The sequence below is a fragment of the Misgurnus anguillicaudatus genome, chromosome 9, assembly GCF_027580225.2.
Source record: "Misgurnus anguillicaudatus chromosome 9, ASM2758022v2, whole genome shotgun sequence".
NCBI lineage: Eukaryota > Metazoa > Chordata > Actinopteri > Cypriniformes > Cobitidae > Misgurnus > Misgurnus anguillicaudatus.
Genome location: NC_073345.2, coordinates 12,815,873 through 12,829,120, shown reverse-complemented (window position 1 = coordinate 12,829,120; position 13,248 = coordinate 12,815,873). Strand labels below are relative to the sequence as shown.

General features: G+C 35.2%; 1 long non-coding RNA gene across 1 annotated transcript in view; it reads left to right on the top strand.

Annotated features, from left to right (window-relative positions):
* Positions 1–10: 10 nt before the first annotated feature.
* Positions 11–13,248, top strand: part of LOC129423433 (uncharacterized) — a 215,608-nt gene continuing 202,370 nt past the window's right edge. The window contains exons 1-2 of the long non-coding RNA XR_008637728.2: positions 11–150; positions 2,946–3,036. This is a non-coding gene — a long non-coding RNA (uncharacterized lncRNA). The remainder of the gene's footprint in view (positions 151–2,945; positions 3,037–13,248) is intronic.

Sequence of the window (13,248 nt, the reverse complement as noted above, 5' to 3'; positions counted from 1 at the left end):
TAGTTCCTGTGGTAACATTTCTGAACTACTGTTTAAAGTTGAATAAATGTAACTTTGTAACATAGGAGGTGAGATGCCCCCCTCGATACCTCAAAATAAATATGATTCACTTTGTTTGACGTCTGTGTCGCGTCTGCATTCATCTAACAGGTAGATGAATCTCCATTACAATTCGCTTCAAAGTCACATTTTTAGCATAAATATCAACGGTTTTGTCAAACATGTTTTCTTGTTTCCTGTTTTCTTAAAGTTGCCGTTGGACACGTTTATGAACATCATTGTTTTATATGGCTTCTCAGATCAAAGTGGACTTGTTTTGTGCATATTATGGTTATTGTTGAAGTAGTATAGCCTGTAACTTACTGTACAACCAATAATTATTTTGACTAAGTAAACATGTGATGGTCGACTCTAGTCTTACGTTACTTAAACCATTGGCGAGTTAAAGATTTTTGTGAGGAAATAAGCGATGTGAAAACTGCAACCGGTTTGTTTGTTTGAGCCACCATGTACAAAATTTATTTATACTCCTAACGTTAGACCTTTCAGTTTCTGTGAAAAAATGTTTATTTAAGACATTCTGAAACGTCAACAAGCACACTGTGTGAGTAGTTATTATTTTTAAATACTACAGTAAGAAAGATTTATTGTTAAAATTGAAGTTTAAAACAAAATTTGCATTTAATTTACGTCTACGTCAGTTTCTCTGTAAGTAACATAAACTTGTTTTAAACGATTAAATTTAGACTTTATTTTCAAGCAAGGACTTAGAAAAATAAGATTTTGCACACATTAACGTTTTTATAAGAATTCATTCAACTGAACAAAAATTCATTCATCCTTTGCCCACCAGCATCCACAAGGTGGCGCCAAAGCTCGCGATAACAGACGAGATCTAAACTCGTGCACTGACAGTGTGCGAGTCATAAAAATGAATAATGCATGGGTAATATAGGTTTTGTTAATATAACATCCGGCCTATAACGCCTATCTACATCATATCATCTAAATAACACAGTGCAAGTAAACCATTATTGAGTAAAAGTTTATTTCCTACAAAGAGGTTTACAGAACGATATTAGCATTTTGCCCATATTTATTTACAAAGACTTTACCGTACAGTTTTTTTTTTCATAATAATCTTAAACACGTTTAGGTTATTAAACACGAGGTATTAAAAATAGTCCATCCTACTAAATATTATAAATAATTTAGACATGTAAGCTATATACATCTTAAATAATGCTTTTGGTGAAATACAGTAAGAGGTACATGTGAAGTAATCTAAGTGCTGCATGTAGGGAAACTGGGGCTAATTTTATTAGTTGTAAATTATTAACAATTACAAGTTTGAAGTATAAAGTGTAAGGTTTTGAATCAAAGTGCAATTACAAAGTAAAACAAAGTTTTCTCTAACAGCATGTCTGTACAGTATATTGGTTTAATCCTCTAATCTCCATTTTGGTGAATTCTAACTAGAATTGAAGAGTTTCATTGCAAAACGAGATAACCACCGTTTTTTTAATTGTTCAGAAATCTCGTTTTTTGGTTGTGCATTCCAATTAATTTCAATGCAACTGCAGTTGGTTTGTTTTGATTTAAACCTTCATAACTTAAAAAATACTTTTTTTTTTACTTAAAAAATACAGCTAAGTAGCACCATAAAACAAAATAATAACATGATAACATAATTATAAACATGTTTTGACAAAATTGTTAAAACATTGATTTATCTCGTTTTGCAACGAAACTCTTTAATTACAGTATCACAATAATATAACTTTTATAAATGTTATCAATATAAATTATTGTTTGTAGAGTTTTTGTTGGCATTATGGTGTAATGTTGTGATACTCTTGAGTTTGCCGTAAAAAAGCCTTCGGTGCTGCTATGGCATTAAAAATAAACTAAAAGAAATACAAGATATTCCAGTGCAAAATGAAACCTTACTGCCATACATAAAGACACAAGGACATATTATATACTGTAATACAAACAGATTATATTCAGAGTCATTTTATTGGGGCAAGTTATGTTGTATTTTTTAAAATGTCTTATTTACAGTTTCTATCAGCCAAAACAACTATTGATACTCCGTGTTAACGTCACATTATATCATGGTTAAAATCTGTAATGGCAGGTTTTTACAACACACTTATTTTATTTTTTTAACCCACCATTGGGTTAAAAAAGGGGCAAACCCAACTGTTGGGTTTAATTAACCCAGAAAAGGTTAAAACAACTCAACATTTATCAGCATAGGTACAATTGCAACCCAACAAGTTGGATTTGTCCGTTTTTGTGTCCCTTTTTGTGCTGAGTTGTATAGAAAGTATAGAAAATGTAGAAATATCCAATACTGTAAAATGAGGGACAACTATTCCTTCAGTACCTTAAAAACACAGAAACATAATAAAAATCTTGTTATAATATTTTCCTTCGTTGAGGACACACAGTAGAGTGAAATGATCTGCTGTGGTCTACAGTGTGATGCTGCATATTTGCCTAAAAGGCCTTTGACACCAGAATCATTGTGCTCTTTGGTGTTACCTCCCCATCCCTCTTCTTCTAATGGATGGTCAAACACTCCACGACTCAATCCGTGTAATGAAAATACTGCATTAATTTTATTTTGTGATGTGTCATTGTAATTCAAGAGATGTTTTTAATCTTCAGATTGCTCCGGCACAAGCCATTTCAAAAATATTTGGCAGCGGCCCATCTCGGGTGTATTCTCCCTTTATTGAATGCCGTTTGTCAGAGGTGGACATTAAAAGCCCCCCCACCTTTATTTGAATAAACTATTCACGTTTTTAAAAAGACACTGTAAAAATATGTAAATTGAAAAGCGTGCGGCTCACACGTAATCCTCGTATCTGAATGTTGTCCATTTATGAAGTGCATCTGGTTTACTCTTTGTCATGTCGTCTTCTCTTTATTGACAGATTGCATACGCCTGTCTGAGGATGAGCTAGCGCTGTCCAGGCCTGTATTCACCAGCAGAGATTCAGGAGGAGATGTGATGGACCACTAAAGGTAAAGTGATTCTTCAGGTGTTTTGTATACAGTACTGTAGTGTCATTTTCATTATGAATGCTTTAAAGGGACAATGATCCCAAAAGATTATGTGGGCTTTTCTCAAAATGGGACCAATTTAGGAGTGGTGGATGGTTAATAAGGTTTTTCAGTTCAGAAATCAAAAATAGGCCACCTTCTTTAACATTCATGTTGCTTTTGTATTATAATATTATGGTTCTCAACCTCTGATGGTTCTGTGGCATATTAAAGGAATGGTTCACCCAAAGATGAAAAATTTCTCAATGTACTCATCCTCATGCCATCCCAGATGTATATAACTTTATTTTTCAGTTGAACACATACTTTTATATTAAAAAATCATAAATGGGAGCCAATGTCAGAAAAATGGTGAAGAAATTGTATAAAACGTATAAAATTTCAACAAAGCATTTAAGTGCTGTTCATCTCCGTTTTGCGTTCCTCTTTATCAAAGTTATCTCGATACAGCACTTAGCTACATCGCAATAAAATCACGAGTGCTCGCTTGGTCACCTTGACGTGCCGTTAAATTGCATTTGTATGTTGTGCTTCAGAAACGACATATCTATTTCCCCCCATTAGATGCTCATGGGACGGCTTTAATGACACTTTGCTGATTGGCTCACGCTGTAATAACAGACATTCACTGGCTTCTGCAAACACTAAGCTAACCTGACCACAGAACATGCAGCAGAGCACCAGCGTAATTCGATTCGCATCACATTGTGCTTACACGCTCCAAATTTACCTTATGCCTGTGATATTGAAACGCCTCTGTGTTTGCTGGAGACACACCAAATGAACGCAGGAAAGAAAAACAGCAAAAGATGCACTCCAGAACCAGAGGACGGACAGTGACGGCCAAATGAAACCTCTCAGAGTCACTGTACGTGCCCATTACTCAAACAATCTTTCCCATTTCTGGCCTGACATCGTGGCGGTCTGGCCTGCCCCATACAGCAGAGAGGGAGGTGGAATAAACCGTGGAAACAAATATGCGTCGTATAAAACTAGATTGGTTTGCTGTCTTTGCATTAAAGGTAAAAGGAAGAAAGGTATTTCAGCTGAATCAGAAATCGCACCCTGTACGATCTTCAAGTGCCCTAAAAGAGTTCTCCATAAAAATATTTCCTGCAGAGATTTACTATTACTGAATAATATTTTTTCAGTTTCATTTTAGACATACTGTTGTTAAAGGAGCGCATAAAGTGTAAGAAATTACCTTATTTTTCCATTTTGCTTACTAAATGTTTGCTTATCTAACCTTTTATGAGATAAACAAATGCAGTTTGTTGTCCATTTGCCAAATGCTTCAAATGAATCAATTGACAGAAATAAATTCTCATTCATGAACCATTGGGAATAATACGCTGCCAGAAAAATGGTTTATAATGTCTTCTAGATTTACACCTTTGCACCAAGAGTTCATATTAGTATTTAATTTGTATCAAATGTATGCACCTAAATGGTAGGGGAGAGCGGGGCACAACCTAACGCTTTTTGGCTTTGTCTCTATCATTCAAAAAATATTTAGGTTAGATATTTTTTACACAATCAACACACACATCTCTGCTACAAATGAGTTTGTTTGTGTTACTTACTGTTATCGTACAATTACACGGAAAGTGACAGGAGTGTAAATGTTACAACTTACCCGATAGGTTTGGTTAATTGTAACAAACTGAGTGTTTGTTGTGACACCTGTTAGAAAATTTGGCTAAAAGACAAATAATTCAATACAACTCTAAAGGTGGATATTGTTTATATATCTGTCTATAATAGATAGATATCCACACATTCATCCATCCATGATCCTTCATCTAATCATCCTTGTATTAAGCATCAATGCATATAAATAGATTTTTTTGAAAGGGCTGCACAATTAAGACAAAAAATTATAATTGTAAGTTATTTCCCCAGCTATTGTATTAACAGTTATCATTTTGATTAATAATATTTACATTGTTTTCATTTTATTATCATTGTATACTGGATGATTAGTTGTAACACTGTGTGACAACTAACCCCGCTGTGTAAAAAATAATTTCAATCACAGCTATCATTACTAGGAGTTGCTGACCTGTTTTAAAATTGTGTTGTGTTTTAGGTAACAAGCTGTGATTCAACTAATATAAGGTTGAATTTGATAACTTACACACTTAATTTAAAAAAAAACTTAAGATAAAGAAAATTACTTTTATGCCCCCCAAAACTTTTTGTTCAATATTTTAACCAAAACGCATCAAAACTTTTCACAAATTCACAGGAGATCAATCTTCTGACAGTAAGAGAAAAAGACCAAAAGCACAGATTGATCTGCCCTGTATAAATATGTAAAGTAGCTGCGTTACAATTAACCCTGCGTGAGTTTGTGCCCCGCTCACCCCTACATATTACCTTTTTAATGTGCCATTTTTTACTTTTTTGTTGATAGCTTTAGCTTTAACAATTTTAATTTTAATGTAATTGCCATGTTTTTTTGTATGCACTGTAAAAAATACTTTGCTGCCTGAAAATTTTTTGTTGAATCAACTGGGATTTATACGTCATTTCAACGTACTATTATTTATTTTGAGTAGAGATGAGTTGTTGAAACTAAAGGTGAGTTGTTATAACTTATAAAATTAAGTTGACTTTTCTCAACTATATTTTATAAGTTGTGACAACTCATCTCTGTTGACATGACTTGTAAATCTGAGTTGATTTAACAAAACATTTTAAGGCAGCAAAGTATTTTTTACAGTGTGGAGACTTTTGTTGCACTGTTTTAGAGCTGATATTGGTCTTTACATCAAAACTACTTTAAAGCAACACATTTTCCACTGATATACTGCAGATATCTGACAGGTTAATTTGTTTTCAGTACAGTACATATTTTAAGAATTGAATTATAAAATATAGCAATGTAAACAACTGATGAAAGTGAAATGTTGAGAGTGTATTTACCTCCCACATTTTAAACATTCACCCTTTTTGTCACTTCTATTGGCATGTTTGCTTTAAGACCTGGTAGATATTTAACTTTGGACATATATTCAGAAGTCCTTAAAAAGGTGTGTTAAAAGCTTTTTAATCTTTATTGCCGTACTGGTTCAGTTATCACGATAGTTTACAGTTGCAGGGTTTATATTGGAGGAAGAATGGTACATTATAATAGGTTTTCAAACTGTTGTGCCCCTAGGGGGTCCCCAGAAACTTACTCGAAATAAAAGGCAAAGAAAAAATTGCGAAAAGTCTGTGTAGCCAATTTGCTGTCTTTATAATATCACACTTACTATTCATCTTACACAGTTTAAATGTTTCTTTATAAAAATATATTTTAGGAAAGGGATCTCTCACTAAATGTTTATCATATCCCATCAAAAAGTAAAAAAAACCTGTATTATAATACTGTGTATACACATAGGATATATGAAAGGGGAGGTCAATGGTTTTGCGTTCATTGATCACAGGGAATGTGTATAGTGCTTAACAGTTGTCAATTATTCAGAGCACACAGACACTTACTGTAAACTTTATAGAAATGCAAGCAACAATATTTTCTTTCACCTACAAATGAAGGTGCTTTACGATTTACCATTTTTGGCTGAATGGTCCCTAACCCTTTTAGCATCTTTATTTTTGAGTTTAGATCACATACACACATTCACTTTATGCACAATTGATTTGCTTTCTCATGTTATTGTATTACGTATGTTTTATTTCTGAAGCAGCTTTAATATTTTAGTATGCCAAATATTTTGTCTGTTAGCACCCAGTGATCAAACTAAAGGCAACTGTGGCAAGAAATACAGTATGTGGCAATAACGCTTCAGCGTTTGTCCATTTATGGATGCAGGTCCCTTTGCTTTTTCTCTGTCACTGCGCAAACAAGTTATTTAAAGCAGATTTTTTCATTGCCGTTTGGATTCGGTCTGAGTGCCGGTCTGACACGTGTTTATGTGGCTTTTATCCTGTCCCCAACTCTTTGCTGAACAGACACTTTTGTCACGGTGCCTGGTGAATTTTTTAACAGATCTCATGGCCACTCTCGCCTTTACGATTGCCAGGTTCACCAATTTGCTGTAATGGACTGCAGTAGCAGGACTTGAGGGTATTACAAAGGATTTTGAAAGTGAAAGGAGTGAGTGAATGAAAAATAAACAAGGAGATATAAAATTCTTTATTTGGAAGAGCTAGAGATTAATATTTCATAAGGGCTGAAAATGTCTTGAGCCCCGTTCACAAGCGGTGTGCTTGAATTTGTGTCATATTTGTGCATGTGGAGAAACCGTGTGTATTTAAATCAAATTATAATTATTCATCTCATCATAATAACTAAATAGAGACCGGATGAATGTAAATCAAACTTTATCTTAAATAATCTGCATGAGCACCACAGTACAGGGTCAATAATATACTATGACTAGATGTAAGGAATAAATACAGAATAAGAAATTAAATTAATTGAGATTAATACACTTGTGTTCCTGTAGCTCAAATGTTTCAATATTAACTGCAGTTTATAAAATGTAAAAACATGAAATGATCAAACAAAGCTTATTTTCACAGTCTGTATATTAAAGTTTGTATGCGTTTTACGGAATAAATTGTACGACTCTTAAAATTTGTGAGATCAGCATGGTGGTTGTGTCACTATAAATAAGCGTACATGAATGTAAAGGTTGCGCAGACGGCACGGCATGCTGGATAATTAGCGGCAATGACAAAGGAGCAGAGCGCTGAGCCGTGGTGTAATGCGTCGCCGGTGTGGGACAGGCATGTGCCCCCATAGCTCCGTTGCTGCCCCCATTATTAATGAATGACCTTTGCTGAGTTAAAGGGTTTGGGAGCAAAATTAACGTCTGCGTTCATTTGTTGCCGTCACGTTCTTTCCTGAACTTTTTGCGGTGTGCGTGAGATTGCTCTTTTTAGGGTAAAGCTATTAACTTATATTTACTTAAAGCCAGGACGAGTTGAGTTAGATTGATGTCTCGATGCGTACTATTTATACAAGAAACCACATGCATTAAGAGAAGCTGCAGTTTTTTTTACTGTGCATCGGGGTCATTCAGTTTTATGTGCCTCTTTCCGTGGTGATTGTTTTGGTTATTGTTGTTGCCCTTGTTTACAGCGAGTGGGTATACAGGAAGTGTAAACAGTGGCACACATCCTCCTGCGTTTACCCAGATGCCCCTCTCTGGCCGGCCAGACGGGGCTCGCTCCTGCCTCACTTCAAAGAGAGATGGAAAAAAGTTCAACTCCGCACAGTTTCCTACCGAGTCTTGTTAAAACCGTGTGTAAAAAAAAGAGGCACTTCAAAGGACCAGTGCTGCTGACTGTCTCAAAAGCACAGAAAGAGTTTTTACTGGCCTGTTCATGGTTATTAATCTCCACTGTACCTCACTAAATCTTAATTAGTCAGGCGATAAAGAACGAAGTTACAAAAACAAAGTAAAATCTTTAGGCTGATGTGCGTCAAGAATGGGTCTTTGTAAATCAAGTTAGATAACCATTTCACTGTGGACGTTTTGTTAGAGTGCTCATTACATATAGAGAATGAGACATAAACATTAAATGTATAAGTCGTTAAACATACATACTACACTGTACATATGTTCACCAGAACAAAGGTTCCTGAAAGGCTTGTTTGTCAGGCTGTGTGATTAGATGAAGAAACTAAACAAAAAGGTTCTTAGTAGTGGAAAAAAGTTCTTCAGACTATAAAAAGGTCAGAAAGAAATGCGTCTTAAGAACCATTTTAGCATCTTTATTTGTAACTCTTTTCCCACCACCATTATCCAGAATATTTAATTACTTAAATATATAAACATTCAATATATGATATGAAGGAACACAGCCTCTGCTTTTAAACAAAAATAGATACGTTGGTTTCTTCAAAAATAGCACTTTTTGAACAAAAAGCTGCAGGTAAATAAATTTTTTGTAAGACTTTTGCTCAGATTTACTGCTTTTGCATCCGTAGATGCTGTGCTGTTTAATAAGGTGAGTAACAGCGCAACCTACTGCATAATAGCAGAAATACGGATTGACTGAATTTTCAATTAATGGCAGGGAAGCATTGGGCCTCATTCATGAAACCTTTGTAATTAACCGAGTAAATTCAGAGTAATTTTGGCGTAAAACAGACCTTTGCGAAACCTTTCCTCCAGATTCACAAATACTTTGTAAACATCAGATTTGATAGTAGAATGTATGCATGGTAATGAATTCCAATAATTCGTATACAGGGCACGCATGCATGCTCATTTCACAATTAGCATAATTCCTGCCTGTCCACTACAGCTTCGCAAATTACGTATCTAGGAATGCTGTAACCCTCTGGACACTATTCTCTGGTTTGGCTACATTATATTGCATAAATGAATAAGCGACAAATAGGCTTAATGCCTACCAATAAATGAATAAACTGTCCACCAAAGCGTTTTAAGCAAGCTAAAATAATACCTGGTGCTCTTCTGAAAACGACCAACATGCGGCGCTTAAGAGCAATTTGGAATCACTGCGATTTTTCCGGAGACACATTTGCTGCTGTGATTTGGAACATCCACGAAAAATAAAAATGCAGTACCCATTAATATTAACTGAGTTGTACACGTATGATAGCTGGTCAATGTAGGGTTTGTCCCGCCCCTCCTCTACTGTGATTGGATGGCTGTGTTATAAAGGACAGTGACAAGCTCTGCATTTTTTTCCAAAGTTAGAGTAAAAAATGAAAAAAGACCAGCCAAAAGAACTCCTGAAAAATCATTTATACATAGTTCGTATCAATAATAGTGTCATCACTTTGTCTAAACGAATACAGAACGTTTAAATGTTTTACACACCATGTACACGTGATAAGGAGCCATTTCTTTCGTACAAACTAATATTTTGAAAATACGAACATTTTCATGATTCCGAAAATGTATGTCAGAACGACTTAAAAAATAATTTACACACACGATTATATAAATCGCACTGCTCGTGTTTCATTAATAAGGCCCATTGTCTCATAAACGAGCAGTGTCTAATCTTTTCTTGCAGTTGGATTGGCTTTAACTGACTAAATGACTCCTTTGGACTATTGTTAATATTGTCTTGATAGTAAATTTGAAAACTTATCTAAAAATGTGAAAACTTGCAAATTGCTTAAAGCTACAATCCATAACAAATAGCAATTAAGCAAGTATGTAAAGTCTCCTTACTTTACCCTGCACTGTGAAAAGTAAAAATTTGGATCAACTTAAAAAATTACTTTCAACTTAAAAAGTTGAAAAATCTTTACAATGAACGTTTTCAGTTGAAGTAATTTTTTAAGTTGATCCAACTTTTCACTTTTTACAGTGTAATTCGCAACATTTAGGTCCAGACAAGGCTGTTTTTTGTAAGGTATCTTTGTAAAATGTACTTAAATTACCTAATAAAACTAAGAACTAGTCTTAATCTAAGCCGTGTCTGTAAAACCAGCCCTTGAGGAGCACATGGAATCAAAATTGGAGTGCTTATAATACACATTTACGATTTGTTAATTCGTATGAATTCGTACTAAGTGAATCATATAAAAACATATAATTATCATGAAAAACAATAATGAAACCCCACTCCTAACCTCAACATCACAGGGGCAAGAGCAAATCATACAAAAAGGTATGAATTTGGTTGTACGAATTAATACGAATTAGCCACCTTGTACCAATTGCCATGACATGGCATTGGATTTATAATTTTGGCTGTCATGTAATGTCAGTTTGACTTCAATTGGCTTCAATCCATGCAATGAATACAGCTCGAAGTGACATGCAATTTTGTGTTTTAAACAGAGATGGCGATAGAGAGTTACCGACTGTAGCTATAGACCTTTTTACAGCCTACGTGATAAAATAGCCTGTGCGCGCATTTTGGCAACAGAAGTGGTGTTATTCCCCAGTGGTTCTAACGTGTTAGCAACTCGTTAAAGTTTTATTAAAACGGTTTCCCAGCATCAAAATTTCTGGTTGTTGCGTATGGTTGCACTAATATTAATATAATATACTAATATAAGTATATATGTATCTGGCCACTTTATTTATCTGCTAACGTCTTCTATCCACTTCACTTTAGTACACGGATTTGGTAGCTGTGTTGAAAAAGTTGACTTTTTAAAATAACTTTTGTCTGTGTTGCTTCACTGCTGATTCTGGCCATACTTTCGTTGCCAATATGTGCGCATACGTTGTCACATCATCATTGTGTACAAACTTTAAAAGGATCTATACAAGAGCTGTGTTCCAAATGACATACTATATACTATGCAGTAGTATGCACTTGAACTATGTACTCAACAGTATAGTGCTTGAATTTTAGAAAAGTAGTACTGTCCCAAATAGAACACTTAATGTTTTTTTTACTTACTGGAAGTAAGCGGTTTTCCAGATAAGGGCAAATGACGTTAAATAAATGCATAATACAATACAGGTCAATGTAAATCAATTTGTACGTTGTTCTTCTAATGTCAGTGTTATCTGTTTTGCCCAACGTAACCTCAGTCATCATCAAAGTGTAATCGTCTCCGCAGGTGAACTTTCTTTTCACTGCATTTGATAGCTCCGTCTCTCTTCCGTCACACAAGCAAAACTGCAACGAGTGCTTGTGGCTAGAAGGGATACAACTAGGGCCAAAATCTCACTGGATGAACGCTATTTTTATTCTATTAATACCCCCAAACCTAACCCTAAACCCAACATCTCGCGTGATTTGGCAGTAGCTGTATCTCCTCTAGCCAGAACCCCACTTGAGTGCATGAAGTGTCCATCGTTTGCAAACTTTAGTTATTCGGTTGAATGAGTGCATCATCCGGGTACTTGGTGCACATTTTTAGGGGGTATTTCCAATGTGCATACATTACTTGCACATACAAAATTACTTTTTATCTTAGAGTGTCACTATTAGAGTTAAGTAGTGAGTAATAATGATTAACAACATGTACTTGCTACAGGGTAAGGGTTTGGTTTTGGGTTAGTTGCATGTATATATGCATAATTTACTGTTATTACTTTAGCTATTAAATGTAGCATGTAAAAGTGACACAAGAAAATAAAGTTTTAACCCAAAAGGCGTAGAATAATGCATAAGTATGGACTAAAATGTATGTGTAAGGCGACTTAACTGAAAACCGCTTGCACTGACTTAAAATACCTTAAAATATATCAGTGCTATTTTTGGGCCCTATTTGAACGATCTAAGCGCATGGTCTAAAGCGCACAGTGCAGCGACTAAATGGCAGTGTCCGAATCCACTTTTGCTAATTTAACGATGGGAAAAATGTTTTTTTTTGCGCCGAGCGTGCGGTCGAAAAGGGTTGGTCCCATTTTTTTAATGAGTAATGGGAGTATTTTGGGCGTAACGTGCAATAAACCAATGAGAGTCTCAGCTCTCATCCCCTATAAAAGCCTGTTGCGCTGGCGCTATGTCTAATCCCTATTTAGATGACGGACTTTGTAAACTGAAAAACTAAGTGGAGGAAGAAGATCCCCAGTTTAAGATTAATGTTAAATAATTGTGTTGTTTTTCACTTGTATTGAAATTGTAATTGAATTTACAAACGGCTCTCCGCACGTTTCAGCACTTGGACAGCGTCACAAGTTTTTTTTAGGCATTACTTAAAAATGTTTCTCATCTCACCATATCCACAGGTACAGTGTCATCATGTACAATAAATCTGTGAGGTAGCATTTTAAAAAAAAAACATTTAAAAACAGATGCATTACTTATGCATTTACTTACCAGGCTACAGGTGAAGCAGCTCTTTGCGCCTTCTAACATCTCATAATTAGTCCTCATTTATGTCCAAGAGACTCAATAATAATCTTTTACATTCAATCCTTTAATCTTTCATATTTAAAAACGTTTTTGTGCTGTTGCCCATTCATGTATGTGATAAGCAAACACGGGTTGTCGTCCCGTTTATAGGCGCATATTACTAATGCGCTCTTTAAATAACAAAAAACATATTAGTGTTTTTAGTAGTCTATTTTAGTTGCTTCAAAATAGCAATGCGCCAACCAATGCGCCTGAACACACCTCGTTTTCAGACCAGAACCCCCATGGGCGCAAAAGGGGGCGCAAATGAATTTGCTATTTAAACAACGTGGCACTAAACGTAAAAATTATAATTGCGCAGGGTGGAAACTAGCAAAAGACACTTGCGTCGCGCATTGCGCTGCATTGCGC